At 42.2% G+C, this 22,007-nt stretch overlaps 1 protein-coding gene across 2 annotated transcripts in view; it reads left to right on the top strand.

Annotated features, from left to right (window-relative positions):
* PAG1 (phosphoprotein membrane anchor with glycosphingolipid microdomains 1) overlaps positions 1-22,007 on the top strand; it is a 331,656-nt gene that overhangs the window by 92,381 nt on the left and 217,268 nt on the right. For both annotated transcript variants that reach the window (XM_040354494.1, XM_040354495.1), the window contains exon 2: positions 2,349-2,381. The gene's annotated coding sequence lies outside the window, so the exon portion shown is untranslated. The remainder of the gene's footprint in view (positions 1-2,348; positions 2,382-22,007) is intronic.

The raw sequence follows: 22,007 nt of genomic DNA, 5'->3' as shown, positions 1-22,007 counted from the left end.
ATGTCATTTTCCGTCGGAATGCCGTTCAAGCTGTCTTACATACACACTGTCAGACCAAATTCGGACAGTCCAAAACGCGGTGACGTAAAACACTACGACGAGCCGAGAAAAATTAAGTTCAATGCTTCTGAGCATGCGTCGACTTGATTCTGAGCATGCGTGGTTTCTCTGAGTTTCTCCGTCAGAGTTCCACACAGACAATAGAATTTTTTTGGGGCACGGGTTGTTAGTTGCGCAGGAGCATTTGGCTACCTATGTTGGTTAGATTGTACTAGCAGCTTGTTGTTGGCCATGTTGGTCAAGGGGGGGCCTGGTGTCTTGCCAAGGCACCCTCTCTTTTCAATGTTTTGTATGTCTTGCTTGAAATACTTTAATAAAAAGAGATTAGAAGGCTGCTGAGATACTGTCAAGAGGGGGAACTCGGGAGGCTGAACTGCTGAGAGAATTTACTTCAGTGTTTAGGCTTTTGATGAGCAATTGCTCCAGGGTGTCTGCAGCTACATGGTCACAGAGTTTATTTAAAAGTAATTTACTTAGCCAGATTCACGTAGGCGGGTGCAACGTTAGTCAGGCGTAGCGTATGGCATATACGCTACGCTGCCGTAAGTTAGAGAGGCAAGTGCTGTATTTACAAAGCACTTGCCTCCTAAGTTACGGCGGCGTAGCGTGAATGGCCCGGCGTAAGCGCGCCTAATTCAAATGAGGATGAGGGGGGCGTGTTTTATGTAAATTACTCGTGACCCGACGTGATTGACGTTTTTAACGAACGGCGCATGCACCGTCCGTGGACATATCCCAGTGTGCATTGCTCCAAAGTACGCAGTTTCGACATGAACGTAAATTACGTCAAGCACGATTCGCGTACGGCTTACGCAAACAACGTAAAAAGATAGGCCTGTTCCGACGTCCATACCTTGCATGGGATGCGCCACCTAGGGAGCAGCTTTATCTTTACGCCGGCATATCTCTAACGTAAACGGCGTAACTAATTGCGACGGGCACACGTACGTTCGTGAATCGGCCTATCTAGTCATTTGCATATTCTATGCCGAACTCAACGGAAGCGCCACCTAGCGGCCAGTGTAAATATGCACCCTAAGATACGACGGCGTAGGAGACTTGCGCTGCTCGTATCTTAGCCTAATTTAAGGGTATCTGGTTTCCAGAATACACTTAAATTTACGACGGCGTAGATTCAGAGTTACAACGGCGTATCTACTGATACGCCGGCGTAAATCTATCTGAATCTAGCTAACTGTGTCATTCTATTGTGATAATTTCCCTCTGACTCCATTTTCAGCGCTCATTTACTTTTAGCAATGTATGTATTTTTGAAAGCGATGTTTGATGTTTTTTTTTTTTTTGTGTAGAGCTGGATTAGAAAACCTATTCAGTTTTTATTGCTGTCTGTGTCTGTTAGGGAGTTTCACCCTCTTTTTGTCCTGTTTACCATTATCATTGAAAATCAAAGTAAGGCCTCTTAAACTGCTACAACTTAAAAGTCGCGCGATTTCAGGGAATGAATGCCTGTGTAAGCTTGAGGACTTTGGACCTCAACTTGCAACAAAGGCAGACTAAAGTAGTAACATAGGGACCACTTTGAAGTCGTTGCGACTTGAAGTCGCACAGATATGAATGGTTATCATTGGGAATCATGGGGTACGACTTGTCATGCGACTCTGATGTCCAAAGTCGCAGGAACAGTCGCAAAAGTGTGAAAGTGGCCTAATGCAAACCCAACGATTCTTGTTGTCCCCAGAAAATTAATAGAAGGGAAATCTTCCAGTGGGGACATCGGTTCTAATGACTTGGGGGGGGGGGGGGGGTTTATGTCCAGTCCTGTCCTGTCCCGTCCCGCCTCATCCTGTCCTTTAATTTGCAGAGATTTCCTCTCACTTCCTGTTTTTTTTTTTGTTGGCTATGGAACAGAAAGTGAAAGTAAAACCTCCAACTATCAAAAAACAAAAACTGACCGGTAATAACCCCTTACTATATTTAAAATGAAGGACAAAATAAAGGTTTGCCTATAGTTCTACTTTAAGCCATTTATTTTCCAATGCCAGCAAGAAACATTTTGCCTACACTAGTCAGAAAGTATGTTCAGTCTACCCTTCCATTCTCACTGGCATACATGAACACTGTAGCAAAGCACTTGTGAGGAGATCCCATATTGTACAACCAAATGACGATAAATAGAAACTCCTTTTTGATTTTAGCACAGTTGCAGTGTTCCCTGGATTTCGGCATTTCCTTATTGCTTGCAGTTACTTTCTAAGCATTGCATTTTACTGAATGACACAAGTAACAATCATAAATAACCCCTGTTTTCTTTTCTTTTTTTTTAACAGATATTCTCAATTAGTGATACAAGAATATACCAGGTAAGCGTCTCATTTTCTACACAAAGCATAAAACATTACAAATTTGGGTGATTTCTATTTATTTGCTTTTAAAGTTGTGCTTTGAGTACAATGAAATAATTGTAATTTGTTCATTATGTAATATAATGGTGTTTATATATATATATATATATATATATATATATATATATATATATATATATATATATATATATATATATATATAATAATGTGTGTGTGTGTGTGTGTGTGTGTATATGTATAGTATAGTATATGAACACGGACCTTTTTATATCTTTGCTGTCAGTTTTGACTGTATTAGAGGAGTGCAGTGCCTCATTTAGCCTGAAGATGTCACTGATGCAGCTGCTCTTTAATGGATAAACTACAAGGGTTCTTCAACTCTCATAATAAAGAGGGATTCCACGTCCTGTTGCCAGTCACCTTATTTACCTTGCTACATACAAGTACAGTATGTGGATACATTTCTTAGTAATATGATATTAAAGTCACCCATATAGTTCAACCCGAGTGGACCACCTATTGACTTCTATGGGCAGGCGGGTGTCAGCAGAGATGTGTCTGCTGATGCCCGCCTTCCATCCGATCCTACAAGATCCACTCAAAACAGACGGATGGCGATACGTTCGCCATACGTCCAGCAGATCAGATGAAAACTGACAGGCTGTTTGTTTTCATCTGATCTCCCTATAGAGAAGAGCGAGGCTCTGACAGGTCCAACCCTGCACAGTGAGCAGAGACGGACCTGTCATCCGCCTGTTCAGTGGAGATCAGCGGAGAGCGATCCTTGCTGAGGGGGCTTAATCTGCTAGCCACTCTTAAAAAAAAAAATAAAAAAAAAATGTTTTAACCAAAAGTTTTTCTTCAAGCAATCCTGTTGCCAAACTTAAAGTCCTGATAAAAGCTGTGCCTAAAGAAAAAAAAAAAAAAGAACTTGATGAATCCCAAGCTGATGTTTCTTTAGACATTAAAGCGGTATTAAAACCAAAATTGTAGTTTACTGATCCGTTTAGATGTGGTGGCTGCATTCGTTTTTTTTTTTTCCCTCTGCTTTTACCTGGTGATCTGGCCAGTAAGACACCTCCTGTATTAGAGTGCCCCCACTCTGGATAAAGGAGAACAAGGGGGCACCTTTTGGACAGCAGCGTATTCGGTTTGAGGGGAGGGGAGTGTTGGATGTACTAGCAGATTTAAAACTCTAGCAAGTCAAAGCCATAATCCAGCTAATAATATATAAGCAGTTACAGCAACTGTCTTTTTTTTTTTGGATCAAGATTTTACTTGAAAGCCGATTATTGTACGCCTATCAGTATTAAATGTTTTTTTTTTTATCAACTCTCTAACTGCTACACCTGCAAGATAGCTTGTTCTTCAAAAACAGACTTACTGGCTGGATCACCATATGAAAATAGGAAAAAGCCTAAAAAAGAAAACCACCAAGCTCCCAAGTCAAAAATATGTTGTATAAGAATGTAGGGGTCAGCAGTAGGAACCAGAAAGAACTGCAGGGGATAATAGGCGATCTATACTGTAGTAAATATTTTCTTAAGAACCTTCAGCCAAGGAGTACTCTACAGTGGAGTAGTGTGTGGGGCAATAAAGGTATACATACATTCTTTCTTTTTTTTTTTTTTTTTTCCCCCAAGCACAGCTTTTACTGTTCTTGTTTGGTAACATTGTTGTTTTGACATTTTTAGCTGTAGGAATGAAGCTTTGTCTGGACCATGTCTGTACATCAAGCCATTTGGCCATTTTTTATGGTTGGGCTGGCATATAGGAATTGACCAGACTGTTATTATTCAAATATGCCTGTTCTTGCAATGTTTTAGTCCCATGTTGCAATGTTTTAGTCCCATGTTGTGTCCTGATATTTCAGTGTGAAGTTCTGTTACTGCTGCCCAGCTCTTCCCTATTGTGTACAGATGACTCACCTGCAGACCCTTTGTTTACATGTAAATCCTGGCATTGATATGTAAACAGTGGCAACATTCTTATGTAAATAGGGGTGGTATTTATTTGTATATCATGCCTCCCTGAGGTCATATTCACCATCGCCTATTCTGAATGCTGCCCACTGGGCAAATAAAGGGGCATGCTTGAAATTCCCGCCTACAACTGTGGTCATTAAGCCTTCCCATCAGCATGTTCTGCAATGGTAAGCAAATTGCTTCTATTACATTAGTGGTCAGTGTAAACCCCTATTACATTGGTGGCCAATGTTGAAACTCCTCTTTTTATATTGGTAGTCGGTAAAACAAATCAGCATTGCCATTAATCGATCGAGAGCGAAAATGCATGGAGGGGGGAGGGCCCAAGATTTTTTTTGTCAAGGGTCCAATCAATATTAAAGATACTGTTACTAAGGCCCTTGTCACTGGGAAGTTGTATGATTGATCTGGTAGAAGAATATATTTATATTGACCTACTTAAAGTGTTTGTAACAGCCATATTATTTTAAATAACAGACATGTTCTACTTGCCTGCTGTATTGCTGTCTGCTCATACCTCCCGGGTGCCCGGCGGACATCGCGGGCACGCGCATCGGGTCCCGAGGGAATGCGGCGTGCGCGCGCCCTCTAGTCGCCCAGGAAGCTCAGGACGTCATATGATGATATTTTACAATGACTTGGTAGGGAAAGTGTTAAAGAGCAACTTCTTAAAGTCAAAAACTAAATCTAATGAACCTGGAACCTGTGGCATAAAGTCCAATTAGCCAAAATAATTGCTGGCAGGTTAAGCAGGCTTTGCATGGTGAATAAGGCTAAGGCTGGGTTCAAACCTATGAAAATTGGGTGTGGGTTTCCCTGCATCCAATTTGCATGGTAGGAGATTGTGATTGGCTCTCTATGGAGCCGGTTCACATATCTCCACTGCGGCTCCGGTGCAAATTTGCACAGGGGTCCTATGCGTCTTTTGGTTAGTTTTCATGTCTGAATTCAGCCCAAAATATTGGGCTGAAATCGGACCTGAAACTGAACTGGGCACACACGGGACCCCTGCTGTGAGCCTCATGCGGTAATGGTGTGAACCCAACCTAAAGAAAATTTTAATGCAGCCTCCTTTTCTGAAAAGTACTGATGCAAAGCTAATGACAAACATTCATTTGGCCTATGTTTTTTTAGACCTTGAGACAAACTTAAATTTATTTTGGCAACTATACTGCTAGGTTTGTGCAAGAAGATATGCAAGTATTATTTACCTGCATGTAACCAGAACGTAATTACTCCCGAAGCAATCATCGGGCATTTTAGGCTAGGCATAGTCTGACACTAATGTCATTCTTAAAGTGACCTTAAAACTTCCAGTTCCAGTAGTTTTGCACAGAGCAGCCCTAATTCCTCTCTTTTCAGGTTCCCTGGCAGTCCTCCATGGCTCCTACCCTTTAGCCAATGCCCACAATAACAAGCTGCTTGCTCTGGGGGCACTGGTGCATGCTCAGTCCCGAGCTCTGCTCTATGCCACCATAAGACATCTAGCGCTGTGACTTGGGCCCATCCCCTCACTCTCTCTCATCATTGGCTCACTGGCTGTGATTGACAGTAGCAGGAGCCAATTGTTCCTGCTACTGTCTCAGCCAATGAGGAAAGAGACCGGGAGAAGCTCGGCTCTGCATGTTGCTTAATCAAGAGGGAGCTCAGGTGAGCATTGGGTGTGGGGGGAGGGGGGCAGTGGGAGCCGCTGCACACAGATTTTTTACCTTGAGCCTTTAAAACCACTTCAAGACTGCCTTGCAATTCTGATTCACAAAGGTTGACTGCTCAATCCAGTGAGATGCAGGCACTGTTCAGGTAATCTGGTCACGACTGACGGAATACAATGATATTGAAATACTGTAGGTAAGCCATGGACAACACCATTGATGTGTTTCCTGGATTTTTGGTGGCCACTTGATCAGGAACTTGGTGTACACTACAAATGGATGTATTGAGCCAACAACACTCTAGCCCAGGGGTGCCCAACCTTTTGAAGAGCGAGGGCCACTTAAGCAACTTGATAACCAGTCGCGGGCCACAATGAGCGGAGCAGGTGGATGACAGGTCAAAGCTACTCTATAGGCCCTCCGATTCGATCTGCCCAGATGGAAGGGGGACGAATTCCCTTCTATTTTTTTTTTTTAGAGGATTGGATTTGAGGTAGGCAGGCGTAAACGGACAGAAGTCTGTTTACATTTGCCGCTCTGTAGAGGTGAATTGAGGGTCCAATTGGGTAGGGTCTATAATGTGAAAAGGGCTTAAGACTGCTTTCACACTGATGTGGTGCAGTTTACCCACACCACGGGGTGCAGCGTAGTGCACCTATGTCTAACCCGCGGGTTAGCTAACTTTGCCATAGACTCCGCCTGTGGCAAAAGCTGGCACTCTACAGGAAGCATTGGCTTATGGAGCTCTGCTCAGGAGCCGTTTTCTTCCTCTACCACCAGCTTCATGCACAACACTGATGCTGTGGTAGGACAGGTTGGCAACCTGCGATCTGGGCTTGCCAACCCACCATTCCAGAGCAGGAGGTCGCGGGCCACATCAGAGGGCTCCGCAGGCCACATGTGGCCCCCGGGCCACTAGTTGGCCACCCCTGCTGTAGCCCGTATAACAATTTTTTGGTGACTGGTTACAAAGGAGTAACGGTAAAAGAAAAAAAATCTAACACGTTTCGTACCCTTTAAATGGGCAGGATTGGCCAATATTCCTTTAAGTGGCAGGGGACATCTTTGTTCCTTTTTTTTTTTTTTTTTTTTTTTGAGTCCTACCATCCATACCTCATTAAAATTGAAGGCAGGGGAGATTCATCCTCCTGCAATAATTTTATGGGGATGGAGGAATCCTCATTTCTTTGGTTCAGCCCACAGACTGATCGACCAATATCTGTGTGTATGGTCAACTGAAGATCGGAAGTGGGATCTGAATTTACAAAACATTTCTTTTTAAATTCACTTGTTTTATCTCCAATGTCTCGGTTTCTGCAATTTACCTGAACCCTTTTCAAAAACGGCTGTATATGTTAATCAGTTCAATTTCATATAAGCCAGACTGTTTTGTCGGTATAATTGTTCTCTAAAATGCAATTGACCCAGTAGACCTAGAGGTCCCTTCTGACATAGATCGGATTTCTTATTCTGAAAAAGATTAGCATTCCAAATACAGAAACTATTTACTGTCCTCGTACGAAAACTTGTTTTTTTGCAGAAGGTTTTAATCTGTTCAATTGATTATGTTTTGAGTTTTTGCCAGAGGTTTTATAAATCAATGGCACAACATAACCTTTTAAGCAGAGAATGCTTAGAAATCAAAATTCATAGAATGAAATCCAAAATCTGCTACTTCACATTTTAATGTGATCAACTATTTGTTTTTGGAAGTTAAATTTAACTTTATACTTCTACATGCATTGGCAAAGCTATGCAATCCATAAACTTTTATTAAGGAGCCAAATACAAGTAAATGTATTGGTATTGAATTAGATAAAGGTCAATCAATATTAGCACATGCCAGTAGGAAACTTATTAACAAGACCAGGTTTTAAAGGAAAACTCATCCAATGAAGTTATAGCTTCATTAAATTTAATGTAAAAAGTGGTTGATCTTGTCAATTTTGCTGTTCTTGACAGCAATTACCAGTAAGGGATGTATGGATGGCCTTTTTATGCCACGAATGTGTGTTACGTATACATGTGACGCTGCACAAACCTTTAAAGGTGCGCTCTGTTCAAAATTGAAAACATTAAGATGCATACAGGGAGAATACCGCAATAGATGAAGGCCTTGGGTTTTCATCCAGGCATCATTGCACCAGTCGGTCCCCTTTTGTTGGTAATTTGGGCACCCCAGCTTGTAATGCTGAAGAGCTATTAAGTACACCCACTGCAGCCACCTTGCTTTATCCCATGTATAGTAAGCCTCTTGTGAAAAAATACCAGTATAGTGGCTTTTTAAATGAGAATGTGCATATCATTTTTATTACCACAAAGTGCTGCAGCACGGGTTAAAATACCCTAAGTTCACAGCATATAGTCCACAACTCTCTACCACAAATGAGGAGTAAAGCCCTGTACACACGGCCAGGAATCCCATCTGTTTGAAAACCGTCAGTGTTCCCGATGGGATTCCTGCCGAGCTTGCCTATACACACGGCCACACAAAAGACCCGCCATTCTTTTGAATGGCAACAACGCGGTGACGTAAAACACTACGACTAGTCGGCTAAATTACGTTCTATGCTACCGCCCATGCGTCGCATTCTTATCGAGAATGCGTCGTTTATTTCCCCTTCAGGTAAGCATACAGATGACAAGTTTTCTCGGCAGGAAACACTCTATTTTTTTCCGGCAGTTTTCCTGTCGGGAAAACTGCTAGGGAGCATACACGCGGCTGGGATTCCCCGGCAAAAGCTCTCCTGGCAGTTTTCCTGCTGAGAAAACTGGTCGTGTGTACGAGGCTTGAGAGTTGTTCTAAAGCCTCGTACACACGGTCGGACTTTTTGCCAACAAACTTCAAAATGAGCAAGTTTTCCAAAAAATCCGATCGTGTGTACGCTCCATCGGACAAACCTTTTCGGTTTTCATCGGACAAAAGTTCGCTCTGCAAACGGACAAACTTTTCGGCAACAAAAGTCCTACGGTGCAAAGTCCTATCGTGTGTACAGAAATCCATCGGACTTTTGTCCGAAGTACAAACACGCCCAGAACCAATGTTAGAATCAACCAACAATAGCAGAAGATGATAAAAGGGTGGCGGTAAAGAGCAGAAAAACCATGTGATGTTGGGGAAGATTTGGGAAAGTTTGCAGAAAAGTCCTGTGTTGTGTATGCTATGGGTGTGCCCGGCCAACTCCCTTCAAACAAAAATCCACGGAAAAGTTTTGTTTTAAGTCTGGTTGTGTGTATGAGGCTTTAGAATGCTACTGCAGAATAAAGTGAAGGTTCTGGAGTGGCCATCTCAGTCTCCTGACCACAATATCATTGAGCCACTCTGGGGAGATCTCAAACATGCAGTTAATGCGAGACAGCCCAAGAATTTACAGCAGGGATAAGCAATTAGCGGACCTCCAGCTGTTGCCAAACTACAAGTCCCATGAGGCATAGCAAGACTCTGACAGCATCAAGCATGACATCCAGAGGCAGTGGCATGATGGGACTTGTAGTTTTGCAACAGCTGGAGGTCCGCTAATTGCATATCCCTGATTTACAGGAACTGGAGGCTTTTTACCAAGAGGAATGGGCAACCTTACCATCTGAGAAGATAGTGAGCCTTATCCACAAACACCACAACGGACTTCAAGCTGTCATTGATGTTAAAGGGGGCAATACACGATATTAAGAACTGGGGTATGTAAACTTTTGATCAGGGTAATTTTGGGTTGTTTCTGTTGCCATTATGATTTAAAAAGAGTAAACACAGTTAATTGATAATAAATGGCTTCCGCCAAACACTAACCATGAGTGAAAGAAAAGTTTTTGTGTTACCATTGATATTCTCTAAAAAATGGCCAAGAAATCATAAACTCTGCCAGGGTATGTAAACTTATGAGCACAACTGTGTGTGTGTGTGTGTGTGTATGTGTGTGTGTATACATATATATTGTGTGTGTGTGTGTATGTGTGTGTGTGTGTGTGTATATATATATATATATATATATATATATATATATATATATATATATATATATATATATATATATATATATATATATATAAAATCATTCTCGTCATGATGGACATGATACGTTAATTTTTTCCTGTGCTTGTGCATTGACGTCCTAGTATTTTTTTTTTTTTTAAAGACGTTCATATGTAAAATGTGTGAGTGTGGGTTCCTGTGAATATTTACTATTACAATATTTGAACTGCTGCCCTTACCCGCTCTCTCTGTAACAAATGGAACACACTCATTATCGTGAACATGGCATGTTGGCAGTTTGGGGCTGTGCCAATGGCACTTTTGTTTTCATGAATTTGTGATGTGTCTCAGCTGTTTCCCTTCACAGCAGCTGGGATCTACGCATCTTACAATGCAAATTCATTTTTCACTTGTGATTTATTGCTTACAAATAAAGTACCTTTTAAAAAAAAAAAAAAAAAAATTATTTCAGCGCCTAAAATAAGCGCATACAGTATCTAACGGCACATGCTTTTTGCAATAAATGAAGACTTATTACACTGTATCATCGCCTGCTATCCTATTCCTTTTGTTGATGAAGTACAGTGCGGTCTCGCTTTTGTAAAATTCTCATTAATGTGACATTGCAAGATATAATTATTTGTCAGAATGCCAGCTCCCTGGAGTTAGCTGGCTGTTGCTGTATATAGGGCGTTTAATGTCTCCATAGAACTCGGTAAAAGAATTGTCATAAGAGTCGTTTTAAAAATGTTTGTATAAGTGGAAAATATTAATCTATTTGGAAAAGCAGAATTATTTTGGCAATTGGTGATGAACTACCTAAAATATACCAGTATGGCAGAGCTGCCATGTGGGCTGATTTAACCTTGGCAAAAAGTGGTGTATTTTTTATTAGCAGCCTTTTATCTAAAGTTGGCAGGATTTTTCAAGCATAAATGAACACAACTAGAAACATTTAAAAAAATAATACCTGATAAATCTGCCAGTGAAGATCCTTGTTTAGGATCTTCCTGTTATCGGAGGACAATGCGCTGTCCCCGTCTCCCAGCTGTGCCCCTTGTGTTGTCACTCTGTCATGTGGCCTACCAATAGGGACATTCCTACACTGATTGGTTAGTTGCTACTTTATTAGGAGACACTTTAACAGATACAGCGAGTAAAATAAGTATTGAAGAGGTCACCATTTTTCTAGATAAATATATTTCTAAAGGTGCGATTGACATGAAATTTCGGTATTACGACCCATGCAATTCATTAACTCAAGGACACCAAAACAAATCAGTTCAGAAATGTAAGTTACCGTATATACTTGACGAGTTTTTCAGCACATTTTTTTTTTTTTGTGCTGAAAATGCCCCCCTTGGCTTATACTCGAGTCACTTTTTTGCTCCTGATCTCCCGGATTTTGGGGACCCGGTACCGGCCGCCCATAGGTCCCCTGGACCCAAAACTTGGCACACAGGTAACCCCAGTTCTCCTCTACAAGTGTGCAAAGTTGGCACACATATAGCTCCACTCTTTCTCTACAAGTGTGCAAAGTTTTGTTGTCCAGGGGACCTACGGCCGTGGAGCACCGATTTTTTTTCAGTCTGGCACCCCTTCCATAGACTCTCATGTTAAACTGTAATTTCTATGGTAACTTTGGGGACCCGGTACCGGCCGGACGTAGGTCCCCTTGGCCGACAGGTAGTCCCAGTTCTCCTCTACAAGTGTGCAAAGTTTGCTGTCTGGGGGACCTACGGCCAGAGAGCGCTGATTTTTCAAACCGGGCACCCCTTCTATATACTCCCATGTTAAACGTAAGTCTAGGCATGGGCTACAGTAAGGCATGCAGATGGACACCCTAGGCTTATACTCGAGTCAATACGTTTTCCCATTTTTTTGTGGTAAAATTAGGTGCCTCGGCTTATATTTGGGTCGGCTTATACTCGAGTAAATACGGTATGTGTAATAAATTGGAATGACACAAGGAAAAAGTATTGAAAACGCAAACTGAAATGTATTTAATACTTGGTACAAAATCCTTTTTGTTTGTAATGACAGCTTCAAGACCCCCCCCCCCCTGTATGAAGAAACTAGTCGCATGAATTGCTCAGGTGTGATTTTGGCCCATTCTTCCACTAGGGGTGCAACGGATCGTGCCCGATCCGCGATCCGAACGGGTCGACCTGTTCTGATCGAAACAGTATGTGATCCGCGGAACGCACCGCCGCCGCGGCCTTAGGAAAGACCGCGGCTTCGGCCTAGCTCCGGAGCGGTCGGCCATCTTGGTACACTCGGCGGCGGTGCGCGCTGACGTCATCACCCCTCCCTCTGCTCGTGGATTTTTTTATATTTTGCAAGAGCGCGCTGCGCCGCTGACTCTGCATGTAACCTGGAGACGGACTGAGTACATCAGTACAGTGAGTTGGCTAATGGCTTAATAGCCGTTAGCCAACTCACTGTACTGATGTACTCGGTCTAGTAAAACAGTAACACTGTAATTGTCATTTTTGCCACTGTAATAATAGTCCTAGCCAACATTGCCCCCACCATAGTAAACAGTAACACTGTGTGTATAGCCATTTTCCCCACTGTAATCAGTGGGAAAATGGCTATACACACAGTGTTACTGTTTACTAGTGTGGGGGCAATGTTGGCTATGGCTATTAATAATAGCCATAGCCAACATTGCCCCCACACTAGTAAAACAGTAACACTGTAATTGCCATTTTTCCCACTGTAATGTTCCCAAAATTGTCCGATGTGTCCGCCATAATGTCGCGATCACAAAAATATTAATAAAAATGTAAAAAGACAAAACTTTTGTTTGTCTTGTGTTTTTTTTTTTTTTTTTTTTACTGATCCGAAAATGATCCGATCCGTGACTCCTGATCCGAGGATCGATCCGATCCGTGAGTTTTTTGATCAGTTGCACCCCTATCTTCCACATAGTTTTTTAAATCTTGAAGTTTCTGTGGGCATCTTCTGTGAACTCTGATCTTTTAGTTCTTTGCATAGATTTCCCAATGGATTCAAGTCAGGTGATTGGCTGGGCCATTCTAGCAGCTTTATTTTCATTTTTTGAAACCAATTGAGTGTTGTGTTCGGGATCATTATCTTGCTGAAATGTCCACCCTTGTTTCGTCTTCATCATCCTGGTAGATGGCAGAAGATTTTTACCAAGAATGTCTTGGTACATTTTTCCATTTATTCTTCCTTCAATGACCTGAAGTTTACCAGTACCATATGCTAAAAAAACAGCCCCGCCCACACCATGATGTTCCCACCTCCAAACTTCACTGTTGGTATGGGGTTGTTTTTGGGGTTATGTAATCTCCAAACATGGTGTGTATTATGGCATCCAAAGAGGTCTCATCTGACCAGACTATATTTTCACAGTATTTCACAGGCTTGTCTAAATGTTGTGCAGCAAACTTTACTTCCATACCAGGCACTTACGCACCTTCCTGCCCAAGCCAATTTGCAGCTTTCAGCACTTGAATAACACGCGGTTATGCTACACTGTACCCAAATTAAATTTTTATCATTTTGTTCCCACAAATAGAGCTTTCTTCTGGTGGTATTTGATCACCTCTGCGATTTTTTTATTTTTTTCGCAACAACTAAAAAAAGACCGACATTTTTGAAAAAAATACGTTTTTATTTATTTTTTGTAATTGTTTTTGTAAATAAGTAAGTTTTCTTCTTCAATTATGGGCACCGATGAGGCGGCACTGGTGGGCACCGATGAGGCGGAACTGGTGGGCACCGATGAGGCGGCACTGGTGGGCACCGATGAGGCGGCACTGGTGGGCACTGATAGGCCGCGCTGGTATGCGGCACTGATGGGCACTTATGGGTGGCACTGATGGGCAGGCACTGGGCATAGATGGGCACTAAGAGGTGGCACTGATGGACACTGGGTGACACTGAGGGGTGTTTCTGATGGCATTGCTGGGCACAGTCAGTGCCCATGTTGCCAGTCAGTGCCCATTTGTGGGCACTGATTGGCATAGATTGCATTTAAAACATTTTTTTTTAACTAATTGTGCTCTATTGATCACTGGGGGGCACTCCCTGGTGGTCCAGTGTGGGGATCCGAGGGGGGGGGTGCGCTGATAAACAATCAGCGGTAACCCCCCCCTGTCAGGAGAGCCGCCGATCGCCTCTCCTCTACTCGCGTCTGTCAGAAGTTTGAAGTTTGCCCAATCTTTCTTCTGTCTCAAGGGCAGGAAATTAAAGGAAATATCCACGGAGGGACAAAACCATAAACCCTGACATGGATTTAAACCATTCCCCCTATCCGATGCAACAAAAATGGTTGACCTTACAGCTTATACAATGCCATTGCAGTGTGGTTTGATTTAGGGTTAATGTGATATTAAAACCCCAAAACAATCATTTATTATATTGCATCTTACAGATTATTAGATGTGATGCCTGCATTCATTTTTTTTTTTTTTAGGCTTTCTTTTATTTTCACCTGGTGATTTGGCCAATAAGTCTGTTTTTCAACAGAACAAGCTCTTGTGCAAATGTATCAGTTGAGAGGGTTCAGACAAACCATTTACCACTGATGGGTGTGCTTACAAGGATCACCTTTTATTTATGTAAATCCTTTATATCAAAAGGAAAAAAAAAAAGTTGCTGTAACTTACCGTGTATAACGCGCTCACCGCGTATACCACGCACCCCTAAAGTTGCCCCTAATCCTGTGGAAATTTTTTTTTTGTACTTACAATTTTGGTGTCTTGGGCGGCGTCCATCGGCGGCCTCGTCGGGTCCGGCGTCCTTCTGCGGCTTCGGGTGTCCTCTTCGTCGGGTCCGGCGTCCTTCTGCGGCTTCGGGTGTTCTCTTCGTCGGGTCAGGCGTCCTTCTGCGGCTTCGGGTGTCCTCTTCGTCGGGTCGGGTGTCCTCTTCATCGGGTCCGGCGTCCTTCTGCGGCGTCCTCCCCGCTCGTTTTCCGCGCCGAGTTTGAATACTGCGCCGACATATACAGAGCGCAGTACACTCGTGTATTGTCGGCAATGCTCGGCTACCCGCGCTGACGTGCTGTACGTCCAGGACGTGAGCGCGGAAGGAGCCGAGACTGCCCGACTATACCCGAGTTTACTGCGCTCGGTATATGTCAGCGCAGTATTCAAAACTCGGCGCGGGTATCGGCGTATACCGCGCACCCACGATTTTGCCCTGATTTTCAGGGCAAAAAAGTGCGCGGTGTACGCCGATAAATACGGTACTTGCTTGTAATGTTGCTGTAACTTACTTGCTTGTAAGGTTTTGTGAATACTGGATTGTAAGCTCCTTGGGATATGTGCAGTGTACAATAGAATATGTTCTCATATACATTGGTGTTCTTTATAGGAGTAAAATCAATATATAGTGACAAGAGACAATAAAGACTGGAGCAGAATAGCAGGGATAGTTGGGAGTTGTGGGTGATTTATTTTTTTATATATATATATTTTTTTATGTGTGTGTGGTTTCGCACATAAAGATTTTTCAAAGGGAAAGTAGACGACAGTAATGTGTAAAGTGAGAATACAATGGCCAGATTTACTGAATCCATAACATTGTGCTGATGATAAGGATATAGATTTTTTGCCTTCTGCCAGCAGGTTTATCTTTTCTTTTGCTCAGTGCTGAAACGAATATCAACTACTTTGACCATAGAGGAACATGTGACTCATTACGTTTGATCTGGGCCAATCGGTGCCGTCACGTCAAGGGGTCCATAGCTCTGTATAAGGCCCCTTTCACACTTGTACGACTTGGGACTGCAAAGTCGCACGACAAGTCGTACCCCATGATTTCCAATGAGCACTATTCATATCTGTGCGACTTCAAAGTAGTCCATTGCACTACTTTGGTCCACCTTTTTGATGCGCCTTGAGGTCCGTAGACCTTAAGATTACATTGCGCCAAAGTCGCGCGACTTTCAGGTCGTACAAGTGTGAAAGGGGCCTAACCTGTATAGGCTATGACTCTGGTGAGATCTAACCTACATTGGCTTGTCCTTTTTACTCCTGGCGGCTGAACCTAGCGATGTGGCAGTCAGTGAACTGTGCATGTGAATTTGCTGCTGGAGAGGGCCAAGTTAATATGAACCAATCATTTTGCCCTGCATGTGATAAATACAGGTGCACTTTAACCACTTGCCGACCGCCTACCGCAGATATACTGTGGCAGGGTGGCTCTATTGCGCAAAACTACATACCTGTGCGTCATTTCCTGCGATAGACAGCGGGGACGCATGCTAGCCGTTTGGCCAGAGGGGGAGCCAATAGCAGAAAGTAATATATACACAGTCATGGCCGAAATTGTTGGCACCCCAGAAATTTTTCCAGAAAATCAAGTATTTCTCACAGAAAGGTATTTCAGTAACACATGTTTTGCTATACACGTGTTTTTTCCCTTTGTGTGTATTGAAACAAAAAAAGAGGTAAAAAGCAAATTGGACATATCACACAACCCCAAAAATGGGCTGGTCAAGATTCTTGGCACCCTTAACTTAATATTTGGTTGCACACCCTTTGGAAAAAATAACTGAAATCAGTCGCTTCCTATAACCATCAATAAGCTTCTTACACCTCTCACCCGGAATTTTGGACCACTCTTCCTTTGCAAACTGCTCCAGGTCTCTCTTATTGGAAGGACACCTTTTCCCAACAGGAATTTTAAGATCTCTCCACAGGTGTTCAATGGGATTTAGATCTGGACTCATTGCTGGTCACTTTAGAACTCTCCAGCGCTTTGTTGCCATCCATTTCTGGGTGCTTTTTGACGTATGTTTGGGGTCATTGTCCTCCTGGAAGACCCAAGATCACGGATGCAAACTCAGCTTTCTGACACCGGGCTCTACAGTGCGACCCAATATCCTTTGGTAATCCTCAGATTTCATGATGCCTTGCACACATTCAAGGCACCCAGTGCCAGAGGCAGCAAAACAACTCCAAAACATCATTGCACCTCCACCATATTTCACTGTAGGTACTGTGTTCTTTTCTTTGTAGGCCTCATTCCATTTTCGGTAAACGGTAGAATGATGTGCTTTACCAAAAAGCTCTATGTGGGTCTCATCTGTCCACAAGACGTTTTCCCAGAAGGAGTTTGGCTTACTCAAGTACATTTTGGCAAACTCTAGTCTTGCTTTTTTATGTCTCTGTGTCAGCAGTGGGGTCCTCCTGGGTCTCCTGCCATAGCGTTTCATTTCATTTAAATGTCGACGGATAGTTTGCGCTGACACTGATGCTCCCTGAGCCTGCAGGAGAGCTTGAATTTCTTTGGAACTTGTTTGGGGCTGCTTATCCACCATCCGGACTATCCGGAGTTGCAACCTTTCATCAATTTTTCTCTTCCGCCCATACCCAGAGAGATTAGCTACAGTGCCATGGGTAGCAAACTTATTGATAATGTTGCGCACTGTGGACAAAGGCAAATCTAGATCTCTGGAGATGGACTTGTAACCTTGAGATTGTTGATATTTTGCCACAATTTTGGTTCTCTAGTCCTCAGACAGTTCTCTTCTCCTTTCTGTTGTCCATGCTTGGTGTGGCACACACAGACACACAATGCAAAGACTAGGAGCCGGTTCACACTGGGGCAGCACGACTTCAGAGGCGACTTGCAAAATGACTTCTGTATAGAATTCAATGCAGGTCGCGCAGAGTCGCCTCCAAAGTCGTACAAGAACCTTTTTCTAAGTCGGAGCGACTTGCGTCACTCCTATTAGAACGGTTCTATTGCATAGAATGGGACGCGACTTGTCAGGCGGCTGAGTTGCCTGACGAGTTGCCCCAGTGTGAACCGTCTCTTAGTGAACAGCTCTCCTTTTTTATCTGCTTTCAGGTGTGATTTTTATATTGCCCACACCTGTTACTTGCCCCAGGTGAGTTTAAAGGAGCATTACATGCTTGAAACAATCTTATTTATCCCCAATTTTGAAAGGGTGCCAAGAATTCTGACCAGCCCATTTTTGGAGTTTTGTGTGATATTAATGTCCAATATTCTTAAACACATGTATAGCAAAACATGTTACTGCAATACTTTTCTGTGAGAAATACTTTTTTTTCTGGAAAAATTTCTGGGATGCCAACAATTTCGACCATGAATGAAATATATATATATATATATAATATTTGTTTTTTATTATTTATTTTTTGATCTTTTTTTTTGATCAAATACCACCATTATTTGGGTACAGCGTTGCACGAGCGCGCAATTGTCAGTTAAAGTAGGTAAAACCTTCCCGGAGCTGATGTGGTTAAAGAAGTGCGTGGAATACAAAACATTTTATTCCAGTTATGTATTAATTGAAGTGTCATTAAATTCATTTTTCTTTTAAATACAACGGGTATTTGAGTGTGACCAGGGCTGTGCTGTGACCCAAGCATGATTTTGGGGGGTAGGTGGGTATTGAACCATGCAAGCAAAGGAATGCAAGGTAGAGCATATTTGTGGGACATAGACTTGCGATCCCACGATTTTGGCCTCATGCATACTAGTTTATTGTAAATGCTGTATCTCTGACAGAAGAAAATCCACCTTAAAAATCACCAGAGCTCCATTTTTTGTTTTCTTTCAACCAAGTTTACGTGAGTTTAGAAGTGTTTTGGTGTTTGTGCATTTATTTCATTGGCCAGAATTTTAATTTATTTTGGCCATCAAAATAAATTGATGCTGAATTGCTAAACAAGCCTAGTGCTTAGGCACATTTAGATGTGTTTAGATACATTTTTGACTTTTTTTTTTTCTGTGAATTTCTGTTTATTGACTGTTCTTAGAAAACCACAAGATAATAGAGCTGCATGATTCTGGCTAAAATGAGAATCCCATTAAATTATGTTGGGTTCTTCCTTTTTTTTTTTTTCTTTAGTGTTTGCCGATACCAATTACCGATCCTTACCGCAACTTTTTTGTTTACGCTTCAGCTATCGGAAATGATACAAAGCATTGAAAATGTATTTTACAAATTTAAGTTTGCATTTTTTTTTATGTCAAACGTGTAAGTATATGTTAACTACTTATGACCAGCCACTGCAGTTATATGGCGGCAGGTCGGCTCCCCTGCACGAGAGCCCGTAGCTATACGTTGGCTCTCTAACCGGCCACTAGGGGCGCGTGCGCGCTGGCGCGCGCCCCCCGCTCGTCCCTGACTCTGCCCGTTATAGAGTGGGGACCGGGAGCTGTGTGTGTAAACCAGGGCTGTGGAGTCGGAGTCGGGGGAAATTTTGGGTACCTGGAGTCGGAAAACAATACTCTGACTCCGACTCCTACTAAATTTAGATTGGAAAAAAAAAGCAAGTTTAAATGTCCCAATTCACAAAAAGTTATAATTAATGACTTCTCTACTGTAAGAATAAAGACCAATGCATGCAGTGCCTCACGTAACCGTCGCATAAGCGTTAGAGAACCAGTAAGTGTCCAAATAAAAAAATTCCAACAGGAGTTTTATAAAGCACTAAAAGAAGTTGAAAAGTATGATCGCTCATCAAAACTTACTGTTGAAGAAGCCATCCTTGTTTATCCAGAGATCGTTAGTGATGTGGCCAGAATAGTTACTGCAATGCCACCCACCCAAGTCAGTGTCGAAAGATTATTTTCAGCCCTAAAAATAATAAAGTCGGACTTAAGAGCCTCTATGAAAGAGGATCTGGCAGAGGCAATTCTCTTCCTTAGAACTCTACATTGAATTGATTTGCATTTGCTAAGCCTAGAACTACATTTCAAGATTAATATAAACCATTTCTAGGTTTTGCAGATTTTGTTTTTGGTTCATTATAGATAAGCTTTGTTTTTGTTCTAAAACAACCAAATAATGTGGTTTGTATTTTTGAACTGGTAAAGATCCTGTTCCTGATGTTTATGCCTGCTGCTACTATCCAGCCACTTGATTGATTAATAAATAGTTTTTTAATAAAACTTTGTTTTCATTGTGTTTGTCTTTTGCTTAAACTGTGCAATACAGTAGACTGTTGGCTTCCCAGCCAGTAGTCCTGTGGTAGGTTGCGTTTCTTTCCCTCAAGGAATGTATAAAATACATTTGCATATTAATACAGAGGAGTCGGGGAGTCGGAGTCGGAAGTACATAAAACTGAGGAGTCGGAACATTTATCTACCGACTCCACAGCCCTGGTGTAAACACACAGCTCCCGGTCCTGTCAGGGGAGAAATGCCTGACGTCTGTTCATACAATGTATGAACCGCAATCAGTCATTTCCCCTAGTGAGGCCACCCCCCCTACAGTTAGAACACACCCAGGGAACATACTTAACCCCTTCCCCGCCCCCTAGTGTTAACCCCTTCCCTGCCAGTGGCATTTTTATAGTAATCCAATGCATTTTTATAGCACTGATCGCTATAAAAATGCCAATGGTCCCAAAAATGTGTCAAAAGTGTCCACCATAATGTCGCAGTACCGAAAGAAAATCGCTGATCACCGCCATTACTAGTAAAAAAATTTTTTTATAAAAATGCCATAAAACTACCCCCTATTTTGTAAACGCTATAACTTTTGCGCAAACCAATCAATAAACGTTTATTGCGATTTTTTTTTTTATTGATTTTTTTACGAAAAATATGAAGAAGATTACGTATCGGCCTAAACTGAGGAATTATATATATAATATAATATATTTTTTGGGGGATATTTATTATAGCAAAAGGTAAAAAATATTATTTTTTTTCAAAATTGTCGCTCTATTTTTGTTTATAGCGCAAAAACTTAAAACCGCAGAGGTGATCAAATACCACCAAAAGAAAGTTTATTTTTTATTTTTTTGTTTCCGTAAAAAAAAAAAAAAAATGTTTTGGTCTTTTTTCATTTGTTTAGCAAAAAGTAAAAATCCCAGATGTGAGCAAATACCATCAAAAGAGAGCTCTATTTGTGGGAACAAAATTATAAAAGTTTAGTTTGTGAATGACAATTGCGCAATCGTGCTACACTGTACCCAGAGTGACAGCGCTGAAACAGAAAATTTGGTCTGGGTAGGAAGGTGTATAAGTGACCTGTATTGAAGTGGTTAAGCATTGCCGGTGTTCAGACAAAATGTTGGACCTGGCAGAAAGTTTAACCCACGTCCCTTCCTGTCCGTCATTCTGCAAATCTGCACATGCGTATAGCGTCATCGATTACTTCAGCGCTGACGTTGGTGCATGGTTCAGTACCATGTTAGGCTGGCTAAACATTTTTAAATGTTAACAAAGTCCATTGCGCTGTAGCTAGTGTATTAACGTGTGCATGGGCTGTATCGTCGGTCAAGGAATTTGACGTGCAAATTCCTGAGTTCACTGCTATCAGCGCTGAAGTAATCGATAATGGGCATGTGCAGATTTGCAGAACAGCTGATGCGACGTTGCACAAAGTGATCTGGGTTGATCGGGAGCCGTTTCCCATCGGTTTGACACTTTGTCCAAACACGACTGCTTTTTTTTTTTTTACAGCTGTGAGTAGGCAAAGTGCTCTGCCCTTTTTACGTGAATCGTGGAAATGCTGGATTAAGATTGGGGGAAGTCGAATCGAGATCACAATCTTTTAATGATTAATTGTGCAGCTCTACAAGATACAAAGACGCAGGGCCAAATAACAAAAGGCACTTGCAGTAACTTCCCCCCATTTCAGGCAACCCAACCATGTGAGGAACTCCACCCTACAAGATGCTAGCAACCCCAAAGGGGTTTAAGGAGTGTAATATGTGGCACAATATTCCCCAAAATACATGACAGAAACCCAAAAATCATATTTAAATGAACTTGATCTTGGGTCCTATGGCTAGTCTGGGAACAAATCCAGGAACCTTGACCATGTCGTAAAAGCCCTCACCATGTCAATGGAGGCCCATAACAGACTAGGCATTGACAACAATGAGCAGAGCAATGAAACTCTACCTCTAAGCAGTGGTGGAGGGACTTTCAAGCCAGGCCTGCCAGACTTTATAACCTTTTTTGTTTGTAAACCGCCTGCTCCTGTAAGTAGCTTTAGAAAATGGGATAATTTTATTTCCCAGTCCTTTCTAATATACGAAGGAGGGCACCA

This window comes from Rana temporaria, chromosome 5 (genome assembly GCF_905171775.1).
Source record: "Rana temporaria chromosome 5, aRanTem1.1, whole genome shotgun sequence".
Classification (NCBI taxonomy): Eukaryota; Metazoa; Chordata; class Amphibia; order Anura; family Ranidae; genus Rana; species Rana temporaria.
Note: the sequence above shows the minus strand (reverse complement) of the source record. Positions and strands in the feature narration are given on the sequence as shown.